Here is a 14,738-nt window from a genome sequence, read left to right on the forward strand (position 1 = left end):
CGTATTCCTTCTATGGTGGTACAGTCTTCAGCATAATCAAGCCTTTTAGACAAACACAAAACAAGAAACAACATGCAGAGTACCCTAGTTATCATGGATTCAAGTTTTGAAGTATTTTATATGTAAGTATGGCAGTATTACAGTTACCAGGAATCTATTTTTTTTTCTCCCTTGCATGTTGTTCCAAGACTCTACAACTTCACTTAACACACCCAAGGGATTGTCTTCCCCCCTTCACCCAAAAATACAGTGGTTCTGTTAAGTCAGAAGCAATAGACAAACGATTAACATTAAAGAGCAATAAAAATTATCCTCAATCTCATAATATTTCCCCTCATATTTCCTGAAATATTGAGTACAGAAGCATGAAATAATTTAAAAAAATACATCTACGCAGAGTTAAATCAGCTGAGGAAAAATACAGTAGCTTCTAGTGCTGAGCTTTCCAGTGTCATCTCCTGTTCTCAGGACTTCCAGTCTCCCAAATTAAGAACTTCCCTCTGAATCAATAGCTGTTACAGAGAAACTCAGTCTAAGAGGAGTCTACTTTGCAAAGCACAAAAATCCTTCAAACTGTAATTCTTGCTTTCCACAGTATATTTATCTGCATAGCACAGCCTCATTTTCGTGCCCATGTTCAGCCTAATAAGGAACCAATTTCCTCAAGTCTTCAATTCATGGTCTCCAATGTATGCATTGTTTAGAAATCCCACAGGAAGTCAAACTTCAAGACTTTCAAACTGAAGATGAGCTATCCCAAGAACAAGCTGGAAACAAGAGAAGGAGGATACATGCTCAGTCCTTTGGAAACAAGCCCACTTAGTTAGGTACTTAACAATTGGTAGAGAAAAAGAAATAGCATATACATACAAGCAGAAAAAATGGGAATATCAATTCTCAAATCTGGTATTCATCTGAGGTACATTTTCCATCTCTGCACAGACCAATACCAGTGTAAACCCAAGGCATACAGACCTCTACATCAGCACTGGTCACCCTACTGCAATGCACCATCAACAAAATCAGAACATTGCCAACTGATTACCTCAGACATCATAAACACAGTATTTAGAGAGTACCTGCTCACTGTGACAAGAAATAGACTCATCAAGTTCCTGTAATTGGCATTCCACTTCAGAGTGTCTATTTTTCCCTAAAGAGTTAATGACCTAAACGTATAGAAGCACAAGAACTTAATAGCAAACCATGTTATGTACACAGAGGCACAAATAACAAAACTAGACATACATTATACTAAAATAGAAGTGATATTGTGATAAATTTTTCTCGTAATCATTGTAATACACTGAAAGCTGATGACTGCAGCTCATTGTACACAAAGACAGGCAAAACACAACAGGTAGGGAAATTTGTCCTCAGCCCTGGCGCCAGGCGGTTAAAGAAGATACGTGGATATCTGCAGTGTATGCAATCATTAATCCAGCATGCTATCACAGAACACAGAGATTTTCTGCCTCATCTGGGTATTGTTTCTAGAACAGAAACCATGCTTGGGTGCTCAGAATGCTATGACATTCACCAGAAACAAAATTGAGCGATTTTACTGAAATACGTTCATCATAAGGAAGCAAAATTAGTTGGCTTTCCACGCCACAGCTTAAGTAAAATGAATGTATTGTTTTCATCCACCCTTACAGATGCCACCCAGTAACGGCCAGCTTTTGCCCTCCTGACATGTCTGCAGGTTATCTTCTATCCCTGCTTCGGCTGAAGTCAAAGATTCAGTACCCAAGTGCTCCTAATCCTACTGCATTTTCTCACTGAGATCACAAAGGTGATCTTAAAATATTCCTCAAAATAGGACACATAACAAACATGTCCTATATTATAGCTGCAAACCATTTCAAAAAGGAGGAGAAACCTGCCAACAAAACGGCAGGTTACCCAAATTCCTCCTATTACAATCACTGTAATTAAACTGTGCATAAGAGTATATTCCTGTCATAAGATGCAATGGATGCAATACAAGTATTGATCTACACTGTACAACTTAATTAAAACTTATCCCAAAGATGCTACTAATGAATGTAATTAGATGGCATGTTTGATGCCACAAAGTTCTTCATGACATGCTAATTAAGCAAAAAGCAAGAAAAGTGCTTTTATTCAGACATCAGATCATAAAAAGAACATGATAAAAATAAATATTGTATTATCCAACAATGACAATTTTTAAATTGCTGTTATTAACTTCAATTTCAAAATAATTTTCTGCATATGAAAAGATAATATAATCCATTCAACTCTAACTCAAGTCAGTGGGAATTTTTCTATCGGTGAATCAGCCAACAGAGCTGAATACTAAATCTCCAGTTAGAAAAAAGACATTTCCTCTCTTTTTTCAATAGGATTCTAAACAGAGCAAAATAAATAGGAAGGGATGAGATGCACCTTTTGACAGGCACAGTGCAGTAACCCGAAATTCATGCCAAGAGAACAAAAGCCACCAGTGACGTTAAGTTGTAGGCTGCTCTGGATGGAGACTTGAAAAGCTCCCTGCATGAGGGGGCTTCTCGGTCACAGCGTGCCCCACGGGCTTCTGCACAGAACTGCCTTCACAGTATATCTTCTAAAATACTGCACTGTATCGATTTGCTGAGGAATGTATTCAGCTAGTAGTTGCGCTAAATTGCCTGCAAAGACGGAAATGTTTTGCTTTCAGAATTCCAGAAATTCCTACATAAACAGAAATTACACCGTTCCAACTAGACACAAGGCTTCTGCATTTTCCCCGTCAGCCCCCACCCAGCCGTTTCCAGGAAACGCATCATGTACTTGCACCACTGCCAGCATCCAAACGCACCCTGATCCTGCCCTAGAGCAGGCTGGGGCCCTGCAACCACATCCCAGGGAGGATCCCGCAAAGTGTCGACTGCAGGAGCGCCCGCTCAGGGTGACGGTGTCAGCCTCCCCTCCTTCCCAACCCCGGCAGCAATGTTATTTTTGCTGAAATGGCTTTTGTTAAGAAACTGCAGATCGCTGAAACGGCTTTTAAGCAGATCGGCCAGGCTAGGAGAAAAACAGTGGGCAAATGGCAGGTAAAGTACGTAGCTACGGTGTGTAAATTCTCTGCTAAAACAGTTTTTTCCCCGAAGAGTTGATGCCATCCTAATGAGATGCTTTCACCACTCATCATGTGAAGCTTTTCTGCACCTGAATAAAAATAGCCAGAAGTTCCTCCGGTTTGACCCACAACAGGATTAAAAAAAAAAAAAAAAAAAAAGGACTACAGATCTCCTCAGGAGCAGCAGAAGCAGTTCCTCCTCATCAAACCTGTGACAACCAGCAGCAGGTATTTGGCCACTGCTGTCTAATTACCAAATGTTCTGATGACAGGAGGTGGTAATTCAGGAAAATCTGCAACGATGTGCTTAAGGCTCACATCCTTCAGGAGGGTCAGTGCCAGCTCCTGTACAGCCTGGGAGTCCTGGGCATAGCCCAGACCCATGCTCAGCAGCCCTTGGGATGCAGAAGAGCTCATCTCCCTGAAGAAGGCTCTCCAGAAATTGCTAGCAACTTACCCCATCACCTTAAAAACTTCCAAAGGACCAGAACTCATTTATTCCCACTTCCTTTCCCTTCAGCATCAGCTAGATGTGTCTCAACAAGCAAGAAACCTCAGAGCCAATAAGTACACACTTAGCACCTGTATCTTTGCCAGAGAACTTGGAAGAGCCACATACATTGATTCAAAAATGTGTTTTGCTCATCTCCACCAGCCGTGCATCCATCCCACAAGCCCTAATTATTTCTAATGCTCAGTCAAGGGGAACACAAAACCACACAGATCTATATCATCATTAACTTCCATGCCTTCAGGGTAGGATAAATGATGATTAAGTCTAAAGTCACACCACAGCCTTTTTTCCTATTTTTTTAATACAGAATAATGGCTGAGGGAATTTGCATACACTCTTGTTCTCAGATAGACTGCTTACTACGGGTGAGCAATCAAGTTGGAACAAAACCAGAAGTGAACTAAACCTCTGCCCTGAACTCTAGGTGGTGAATTACTGCTGTCCTTTCACTCATGAATCTCTAATGGGAGACTGGATCTGACTTTTCATTCAGATGTCCTCATCATGCTCATCCAATAGGCATTTAGCAGTTTCACCATGACTACACTGGGACCGTGGCTAGAAGGAAGCATAGAAATGCCAAAGCTGATAGCATTCAATGCTGACCTAAGCCAATGCACCTGCCCACACAGCAGAGAATCCCATCTGATGCAGCCACCTAGTACACAGTGCTGTGAGGCAGCATCAGATGGCACAGCTGAAAGCAGGGCAGTGCTATCACAGTAGCACAAGGTCTGAGGCTGAAGCCACCAACTCATGACTTTAGTCACACCACCTAAGTGAGATGCTTTTTCTAGCTCTAGTCTGGTGCAAGATCAGCTGAAGCAGTTTCAATTGCTCTGTTTCAGTTTCAAAAGGGGAAAGAAGGCAACCTGAAAAACAAAAATCCCCCACCTGCAGGATAAAACATCGAGTGCTTCTCAACTTGCCAGCCACATCTCCTCCTGCCATTTTACTATCCAAGGATCTACCAGAAGAACATTCAATGGCTCACACAAGACTATGAAAGACTTGACTCTTCTGGCCTGCACGTCTTTGAGCCTACTGCCTGTTATTCCTTAGGCACCTCAAACTCATACCACTTGAAGGCAAAAGACTTACCACGTGGTGCAGACTAATGAATTTATTAATGAGAAATCACTCTGGAACAGGCAAAACAGTCAAGATATCATGAAGTGACAGTTCATACTATGAAGCTGTAAAGCCACATCAATCTGCTTTTATTATTTCACTGAAACACAACAAGCAGGAGAGGGAAAAAAAAAACCCTTTTGACCAAATCAATATCCCATCACAACATGAGCAAGAGTAAAGAAGCCTCCCCTTAAAGCCTGCATGAATATTTCAAAACACCACAATTTTATAAGTAGGACATTTTAAAAGAAGAGCATTTGAAAGAAAGTGTTTTGGTTTTAAAAAAACTGAAACAAAACACTGCTTTAATACATTTGTTACAAATTCCACAAGAATCTGAGCACTGTTTTCAGTAACCCAAGTTTGAACTCCCCTATGAGAAAAGGTGCAAATCTAGTAAGTGCTCCTACATCCTCAAGGCTCCTCCTGCAGCTCCTGGCTTCCTCTGCACTGTACTCCATGGGACGTAGCCATCCACAGAAAGGTCAGAGCTAAATCAAGGTAACCCCAGCTCTGACCCAACACTCTGAGCTTGTGGGAGCAACTCCATTTAAAACAGTCGTGAGAAACTTCTCATGGGAATATTCACACGCTATAAATTAAACATGAGGTGAAATGCTCTGTTGGATGGGGGTCAAGGTGCATGACAAGACCTCATCAGGAGGTCTCCTGAATAGCATCTCAAGCTCTCCACCAAACCTTGCACCTCCGCTCTCCTCCTCCTTCCCCCAGCCCAAGGCAGGGGTAGAGCCGCCAAACTCATCACCATTAGCAGAGCTTATGGTGATGTATGCAGCGTATCCTTATACTGCATACCTCCCCGTTCTTCCTCCTGCAAGCCTGGAGTTCACAGCACCACCAGGATACACTGACTGCAAAGGACTCTTCATCACCATGAGTCAAAGTTTTTCTCCTTCATAAATCTTTGCTTGTTTTATTGCAGTATTGTTGCCATTCATTTTCCAACTGTTTTCCCAGTTCTGCCAAATATTTCCTCAAAAAGTATAAATCCAAGGCGCTGCAATGACTGACAGTCAAAAATAATCCAAGATAGCAAAAACAAATGAAAAAAATAAACTCCTGTAAGAAATCAAAGTCACCAGGGAGCAGATGTTTTGTATTAATTAGCTACACCGAATTTGGACAAAAACAAGCAGGAAAGAACCTCAGAAATATTTCCAGCAGTGGAAACCAGCTACAGCAGAGTGCAAGCTGTAACAGTACCTATTATTTATAGCCCACTGGAGGAAGAAAAAAATACACTACTTAATGAACTTATATAAACTAATATTAACTGCAGATTTATATTTTATTACATTGGCTTTGTTCTGCTCTTAGCTTTCTAATGATTCCCTTTTATAGCAAGGGCCAAAACGCTAGAATCTATATCACGGTTTCACAAGTTTTGAAGGCAGGTGGGCAATCGCAGTCATAACAACGGCCAGAAAACGTTACAGACATAATGCAAAAAATACCATATAATTGCTGTTTGCACATACTGTTTACAAGGGGTGTGATACTGCCCTTTGTCAAAGTTATTTACAGGCACTGGCCACAGCCTTGGGGTTGGGACAATAAGCTCATTTCTGTTTTACTAAACAAATAGGAAACCACAGGTTTTTCCCCTTACAAGGATTTGCACATTTATTAAGTTGACATCAAAGTACCTGGAAACTTAGTTCCCAGTATGGTTTACTTTTTTTTTTTTTTTTTTTTTAAAGGCAAAGTTTTACTCCCCCCAAAACCACTATTTGACTTAAAAATATACATATTTAGGAAGAAGGAAGAGAAAAAGTCAGTGTATAATCAATGGATATCAAGATGTTACAATCATGATATAATCAAGAGAGTTAGGTGAAGTGGACAATGATAACAAAAGAGCATAAATGGAAGGCTTACCCTTATGCTAGGCTCACCACAAAACACCAGCAGAGCAGATCTCTAGAAGAGATCCTTCCCCACTGGCAGTCAGCTCTTAAATAGGTCTAGGAGGGGTGCAGCCTGGCTCTACCCCTTCTGGCAGCACAGGTGAATTGCCTTCACCTGTGCTCCTCTGGCTGATTCATGGCTCGCCTCAGGTGATCAGTCAGAGGTTCAGGCCGTGACTCAGCAGTTCCCATACAGTCAGTAAAATGTTCCCTAGCCCCACTCATAAGACTGACTGGAAACAATACCATATCAACACAACAGCATCTCTCCAGATTGAGACTGGTTGTGGCAAACAGGACTGGGGGAAATTATTAACACCCTGCTATTGGCAACCAGAAAGAAGGTTCCACTGAGAAGGCAAAACAGCCAGCAAGCATCACAGAGGTCAAGGTGGAGCAAAAAAAACACCAGCACTGCCTGCAGACCCAGAGCTTCCAACCACTACCAAGGTCTCTGCAAGTGGCTGAAGGACAGAGCCAATTTCTTTGAGATGCTACTTAAATCAAGCTCCTCATTAAGCACACACAAAGTGAAGCCCTAAATCCCAACAGATTCCCAATGCAATCAAACCACCTGCTGGCCACGCTGAAATGAAATCTCACATTTTTGCCCTAATGCAAAACATTGCCAACTACAAACAACTCCATCTCTGTTCTGAAAACAGGTCCTCAAAGACATTGGCACCAAATTCTTGTGCACATAACTAGATGCAACAAGAGGAAAGAAACTCACCAGACACATCCAGAGCTGTCAAGGCTGTCAGCTTTCACTACCAGTGGACTTGCAAGACCTCACTGTCCAGCACCAATAAAGCCTTCCTGTTGACAATAATGACTACTCTGCTGCCACAGAGTTCACTCAAGTAGAAAAAAAGAAACTGACATAATGCTTAGATAGCATTTGGGAGCAAAAAAGTGTTTAAGATGATCTACTGGCTTTTCAGGGGGTTGACAGCTTATCCCTTCTATTTCAGAAGGAAGAAAGTGGAAGTTACTAGCGGGAAGAGCAGATTGCCAACACGTTTTAGGAAGACATTGTGTATGAAGATTAGATGGATAATGGAATGACCAAATTTTGGAGAAACTAACATAAAGGCTACTTCAATCAATTTCACTGTTTTAACAAAGAAACAGAAACTGATACAAATCCACCCAGAAACATCATGAAATGCACATTATCGATTCTGAATAATTAATCTATTCCCACAAGTTTCTCTGCCCCCTCAGAGAATTACAAAGTCCAAACTAGTTGCTCCAAATCCTTCCTTACAGCAAATGATTCAAATCAGAGAACCAAGGAGCAGATACACTTTCAAAACACTTCAAGTACTGCCCTCTACGCTGTAATGAAGCAGCTGACACAGAAGCCTGAGTTCCAAGGTCCTACTCACTCTTTGACATGCTCTCTGGGTGACTCAGAGTAAATCCCAAGGGATTTACATACCTGAATTCCAAATAGCACATCTGAAAATACCTGCTTGCAGGTAGCTTTTAATGTCCAGAAGGAAAATCATTTCCTCTCCACATGCACCCTACTTGGGAGCTTGCCAGGGGAAAGAAAAGGAAAAGAAACTGCCCCATCCCCCAGGCTGCCAGACCTTCTCACAGAAGTAGTCCCCAACTTGCCATGACAGTACATGCTACATCACCCTCTTCAAGAGATTTTGCCAACTAATCCAGCCAACTAATGGCCACCTGAGAAGCTCAAACTGGCCAAAGACTCCTTATATATCTCCTGCACAGTTCAAATACCAAGAGGGAGAGAAAAAAAAGGTAGCATTTCCCACCACTGTCACATCCCAAGCAAGACTGCCACAGTATGTGCTGAATGCTGCAATACTTCTGGCCCAATGCATCATACTGCTATTTGTAAGGAGAGGAAGGCTGTGCCCGCATGCACAGCTTAGTGCAGCCTGCCCACGTCTTCTGAACCCAGAAGCCACATGTTCAAGGCTGCGAGTGGCAGTGCTCCTGTCCCTTCCCCATCAGCCTCCCTACAGAAGATAGGGATAATTGCTTTCTACCTCCAGGAGGATAAGCGCCTTAAACCTTTGGAGAGACTCAGATACTGCACTGACCAAAGCCAGAGCAAATACCAGAACTGAGACTGAAAGTGATAATAATAGGTCAAAAAGACGACTAAAAGGGTAATAAATCCCTACAGAGACCTAAAGCTACTGAGAGCCAGTGCTCAAGTCTGTCAATACAGCCAGTCACGAGAGCTGCTGGGGCACCAAACACTCAAAATCTGTCATCTTCATATCCAGCCAGAGAGCAAGGTGAGGGAACAAGCACCATATGAATAGAGGACTATTCATCTCTTCGTTCCATTTGTCCCAAAAAATACACAGACATGTCAAATACAAAATGTATTTTCAAAGGAAAAAGACTTCTGATTTAAAATACATAGCAACTTTACAGAACAGATCAAAGAAAATAACTTTAGTAAGGACTAAGCTATTTAAAAAATGGTTCATTCTAATGCAATCATTAACACTGTATTTCTATGCATCTTTCTAACCTTGTCTGAGTAAGGAAAAATACCTATTGCAAGACCACACTGGTTGAAATCAGGCCCCATAGCTCACTAACCCTTAAGGCAGTGAGAAAGATACACCCGTGGCAGGACATACTGGACTGCGAAAAACTTACTTTCAACTCCGGGTCAGAAATACTGGGGGTCTACAAGCCCACTTCTAAGTGAGACCTGAAACACAGCAGCACCCAGCACCATCGCTCAGCTGCTCTTCCTCAGGTTGAGAACTGCATGGTGGGAACAAGGACTTCTGCAGGAATGACACAGAAATCTTCAGAACAATATAGCATAAACACAGAGAGATTGGAGAACAAGGCATCATGTAATGTAACTGTCCTGCCTTCCGATTTCTGAAACAACTCATGAAATCCTGATCCCACTTTCCCTCCCATTGTTTGCTACAAAATGTTTATTTCTGTATTTACTACAAAGAATAAACACACATTTATTGGTGAGATTTGATTTCCTCATTTCACAGCAACAGAAGAGCAGATAAGGAGATGGATGAGGAACGTTGTGGAAGGGCCAAACATGAGGTAACCATGGGAGTGGGAAGGGAGGAGGTAGAAACTGCCAGATGAGCCCACTGACTGTTCCTGCTCCCCCATGGTACCTGTCAGTTTATCCACCTGTAAATTGATCTGCAAATAGCTGCTTTATGCTCCAAATTATGGTGTCAACATTTATGATGCGGTAAGCTGACGACCTGTCAGTGGTTCTGTTTAAGATAGTTTGCCAGTTTTCCACTATTTATTGCGATTTTTAAAATATACCTCAAAAGCAAACAAGTATTGTACTGTAGTCAATTTTACTTATTGCTTATTTCCTTTTTTTTTTATTAAATAAAACATGTCTCATTAGGCAGCAATGCTTTTAGTCATATACTTGAAAGTGCTGCGTTTCAAATGCCATTTTACTGTCAAAAGGATAGCAGTTTCCATTATAAAATCATGACTGAGTCATTCTAAACCTCTTGAAAAGCCATACATCACATCAGACTGATCCCAAAAAGACCATTAGACATGAGTTGTCCCTCCTCATTCCAGTAATTCCACCGCAGTAAATTTTAAAGTTAATGGGATCGCTCCTATAACTAAAATAAATGTACAGCATGGAGGCTACGCAGCGCTGTTACAGAAAGCATATAAGGAACTGCTCCAGTACACAAACAGAATAAATTCCTCTCAGAACTCTGCAGAACAGAGTGCCACGTGCCCTGGATTGCCCATTCTGCACACACAACTTGTGCTCGTGTTACCTGTACCTACAGAACTGCAAAAAATGCAACAGCTGTGTGAACGTGCAAGAGATGAAGCTGAGTTATTAAGAGCAATACAAGCAAAACAAAAAGCTCTCATATCTATTTTTACCCAAAGCATTCAACTAATAGAAATACAAGGATTCAAAAAGTGAAGGGATTTTCACACCTGCTTCTACGAAACGCATGACAAACTCATTGAAAAAGGACTGCATTCGATAGTTAATTATAAACACTGTGATGTTATACCTAAATATTCATTTATCCAGTGCTCCATGACAGAAATTATACGTCAATATGGAACAAAACACACTCAAGTCAACGCATTTAGAACAGGTAGGCTCATTCCAGGCTCTGTCATGAATAATCTGCAAATTACCACCTTCCGCTATTTTTCCCTCTACCAGACCTGCCCCTTTAATTGCACTCACTTATTCATTCATTCAAATTAAAAATGATACATCAAGAGAAACTGTGCTTCAAAAATCCCCACAAGAATTCAGGAGAAGGATCAAATGCAAGAGTTTAGAACTAAAAGGCTGTTCTTTAGCTTAAATCCCTAAAACTAGTGCAACACATACCACAAAGTCATAGACACTCTGCCTTTCTCACCTTCTCTCTAAGTAATGATATTGACCTGAGACTGCATTTCTTCTCATCCGCTTTAGGGTAACCCACTGTGATATCACTTCCTCCTCAGCACTGACTTACTCAGAAAAGCCCTTGAAGTGAAATACACCTTCTATTTAAGGACAATTATGTTTGTAAGTTGATGAGTTACTTTGTTACAAGCACTTAGAAGATCCCAGGTACTCCATTCTTTTGGGACTTTGCCCACGTGGCACTTTTTGAGGTTATCTGGGTGAAGACCTGCAAACCAATGCAAACTCGCAGGCTATGTGTAACAAACCACGCTGAAGTTTGGGGTGACGGGGGTGCACAAAGGACAATTCCTTTGTTCATTCTATATTTCACATAAATAATTCACAAAAGCCACTTCCCAAGCCCTAGCATCAGCAACAGAACTATTTAAAACACGCATTTCTAAACTAAAGGAGGTGCAGGGGAACCCATCCGTACATTGCAGGGCCGCCTCAGGTGCCTGGGACGGGTCACAAGTTGCTGCCAGAGGAGAAAAAAAAAAAAAAAAAAGAAAAAAAAAAAAAAAAAAAAAAAAAAAAGAGACTCAGTCCACATAGCAAATCTACTCAGGTTCACACACACTGCTGCTTTGAAACTGCAAGGCTACCATAAATATATAATCCAAGTAATTACAGTATCAACAACGCAACCCCCCCTCCCAGGCTGAAGCAATGTGTTTCTGATTGCTATCACAATAGCAAACGTATTTCATTTCTGTGGAAAGCGCTACGTTCATTCAAGCACAATGGTAACTTGAGGGCAGCAGCTCCCTACACATTTCATAGGCAAAGCATCTGAAAGCAGTCAGCTACTCATGAAATACCGGTGTTCCCAAATTATATGTAATATTTTCACAGAACTCTTCGGAATATTTGCACTGTGACAGGTTTTTGAATTTGTAAAAGCAGTCAAAGGGAGGAGGGAAACCTCTAATTCTAATGAATGAACTCTGTTAACAGCTAAACAATACCCAGGATGTGAAATAGCATTGAGCCCAGCACGTCTGGCTTTTAATAACACAGTTTGAGAAAAAGGCAACCAAAATCAAAGTTGGTTTTGTTTCCCTTTCAGAGGAAAACAGGGCAGAAATTTAATTCAGTTTCCCCAGTGTTTACCCTATAACCTGTAACTGGAAATACCTAGTGGCCACTTACGATACTCACACACACACACAAAAAAAGTCAGGAGCTGATGAAACTCAGCTGCACTTTCTAAAAGCTATTTTCAGCCTATGGATCCCAAACAATTCATTCTTTTCTCCCTCCAAATTTTAGCATAGATTATTAAAGCGCTTTCCCCATAGTCTCTGCTGTAGGATAAGACAGGAACTCAGGCACAAGGAGTTGCCAATTGCACATATCTTGTCTTACAATGCCACTGTGTATTACAGTAAGCGTTTGAGAAACAAAAATCATCATGGAGTTTGTGAAAATAGCAATTACGTAGCTGCACAAAGGATGGCAAATGCTCATACATGTTACATACCGATACTGCTAGATGTTTTTAACCATGCTGAGCAGAACGAGGGATAACAGCAAGACCCACAAAAACCAACGCACACAACTTCAGAAAACATTCTCGGCTCTGAGACAGCCACCTCCACCCCAGCAAAGACAAAGCTTCCCGCCAGCTGGGGAGGACAACCAATCCCAGGGAGGGTCTCTCTGCAGAACCTGTAAGCAGCCAAACCCAACTCTTCAAACCCAAATCGACGTCAAGTGCGAGCACATCCCGACAGGCAGGTGAGCCTTTCCCAGGAGCGGGGCTGCTCGGCAGCAGTCGACCGACAGCGGCCAGAGCAGCCCGGGGCTGAAGGATGGGGCCCACTGCTGTCCCATTCGGAGAGAGCCAAAGCCATTTCCAGAACGCCCGAAGCAACGCGTATTCTGGATGCTAAACACAGAACCGCTAAGGCTGGAAAAAATCTCTAAGATCATCCAGCTCAACCACCGACCCCTCCCACCCATCCCACTGACGGACCACGTCCGTCAGTGCCGCATCTCTACAGCTCTTGAACACCTCCGGAGACAGTGACTGCACCACCTCCCTGGGCAGTCTGTGCCAGTGCCTCATCCCTCGGAGATTTTCCCTAATACTTAACGTGAAACACCCTCGCACTTAGAACAGCAGCGTTTCCCCTTGCCTCTGTACTTCTCGTTCGAGCGGCGATCGGCATTATTTGCACTCTGCCACAACAAATTACAGCTCGCCGGTCACCTCGGGCAGCGTCTCTGACATCCTGGCGATTGCTCTCCCCGCCACCCCCCGCATCCCTCCTCTCTCCAAAGGACTTTCGCAAATGACCGCGAATCGCAGTTACTGCGCATCACAAAAGCAGCCGGCAACCCCCTCCGGGATGCTCAAGTTTCCCATTCCCTGCTTTTCCACCACGGCGTACCTACGGATGTCAAAAAATAAAAGAGCGGAAAATTTAAAATAAAAATAATTTAAAAAAAAGATGCACCCCCGCTGGACAGGAGAGCTGAACGTGTATTTACGGCTGCCGGCTTCCCAGCGATTTCTGACACCCCAAAGCAGCTCAGCTCGGCGACGCGGCGCAGCGGGCTGAGCGGTGCTGCGTTCCGAGGCACGGAGTCAGCGCGCTGCGGGGAACGGGAGCCCCGCGGGCACCCGAGCTGCGTGAGCATCTCGCGCGCAGCCCGCGCACCTGTGCAACTCCCCGGCTGCACGCGCACCTGTGCAAGCCGCCCGCACCCGGCAGAACGCGTTCGCTCGCTCTCCCCGCTCCCCCCCGTGAAGCGCTACGAAATCGAACAAAAACCAGCCCGACGCAGGGCTCTGCCCCGGCCGCCCCGTCTCCGCTCACCCTCGCTGCCCGGGCTGGCCAGCAGGCTCCGGAGCGCGGCGCATAGCAGCAGGCACGTCCAGCCGGGAGCCGGCCCCCCGGCACGGCCGCCACCGCCCCGCAGCCCCATCCCGCCGCCCCTCAGCGCATGGGTCGGGTCGGGACGGGGCGGGCAGGCAGCGCGCCGCGGCTCCGCTCCGCTCCCGTCCAGCCGCCGGCGCGACTGGGGAGCCGGGAGGCGGGGACGGGGGAGGCGGCCCTGTGCCGCCGCCGAGGAGACGCCCCTGACGGGGCGGACCCGCCGCTGCCGCCCCGTGCGGGAACGGAGCTCTCCGCGCCGGGGGGCGCGTCGGCAGCTGGCCCCAAAATGGCGGTCCCATGAGGTGGCTGTGGGTCCCTGAGGGGCGGCCCGCACTTGCCCTCAGCCTCGCGCCGTGCGCGCGCTCCCAGCCGCGGTTTCACTCTCCCCTCATCTGACGGAGTTGGGATTTCACAGCAGACCTCAGAGAAAGGGTGGTCGCCATCCACCAAAACAAAAATACTACTAGAACAGCATAAGCTGGTGTACAACTAGGTACATTTCTGGCAGGTGGAATACTGTTTTTTTGGTATATGCCTCCTTTCTGCTGGCAAGGCACAGTTCTGAAGCCTTTGGTGAAAGTTCAGACTTTTGGTCAAGACAGGGCCCTAATTGGGACTTCTTCCTGGAAAAAAATAATAAAAAAAACCCATCACAATATACAACCCCTAAATATACCGAAACTTACTTTTTGGAGGTTTCTTCTTCACCTGCAGCCCAGAGCCCTGGAGGAGTCTGCTTCCAGAGACTAAGTAA

The 14,738-nt window shown here is 44.1% G+C and overlaps 1 protein-coding gene across 14 annotated transcripts in view; it reads right to left on the reverse strand.

The window, feature by feature from the left end:
- Positions 1-14,003, reverse strand: part of EPHA5 (EPH receptor A5) — a 196,082-nt gene extending 182,079 nt beyond the window's left edge. For all 14 annotated transcript variants that reach the window (XM_042870472.1, XM_042870463.1, XM_042870471.1 and 11 more), the window contains exon 1: positions 13,925-14,003. The gene's annotated coding sequence lies outside the window, so the exon portion shown is untranslated. The remainder of the gene's footprint in view (positions 1-13,924) is intronic.
- Between the last annotated feature and the right edge of the window lie 735 nt (positions 14,004-14,738).

Source organism: Lagopus leucura, unplaced genomic scaffold, assembly GCF_019238085.1.
Source record: "Lagopus leucura isolate 7727_CA_CO unplaced genomic scaffold, USGS_WTPT01 Super-Scaffold_100004, whole genome shotgun sequence".
Taxonomy (NCBI): domain Eukaryota; kingdom Metazoa; phylum Chordata; class Aves; order Galliformes; family Phasianidae; genus Lagopus; species Lagopus leucura.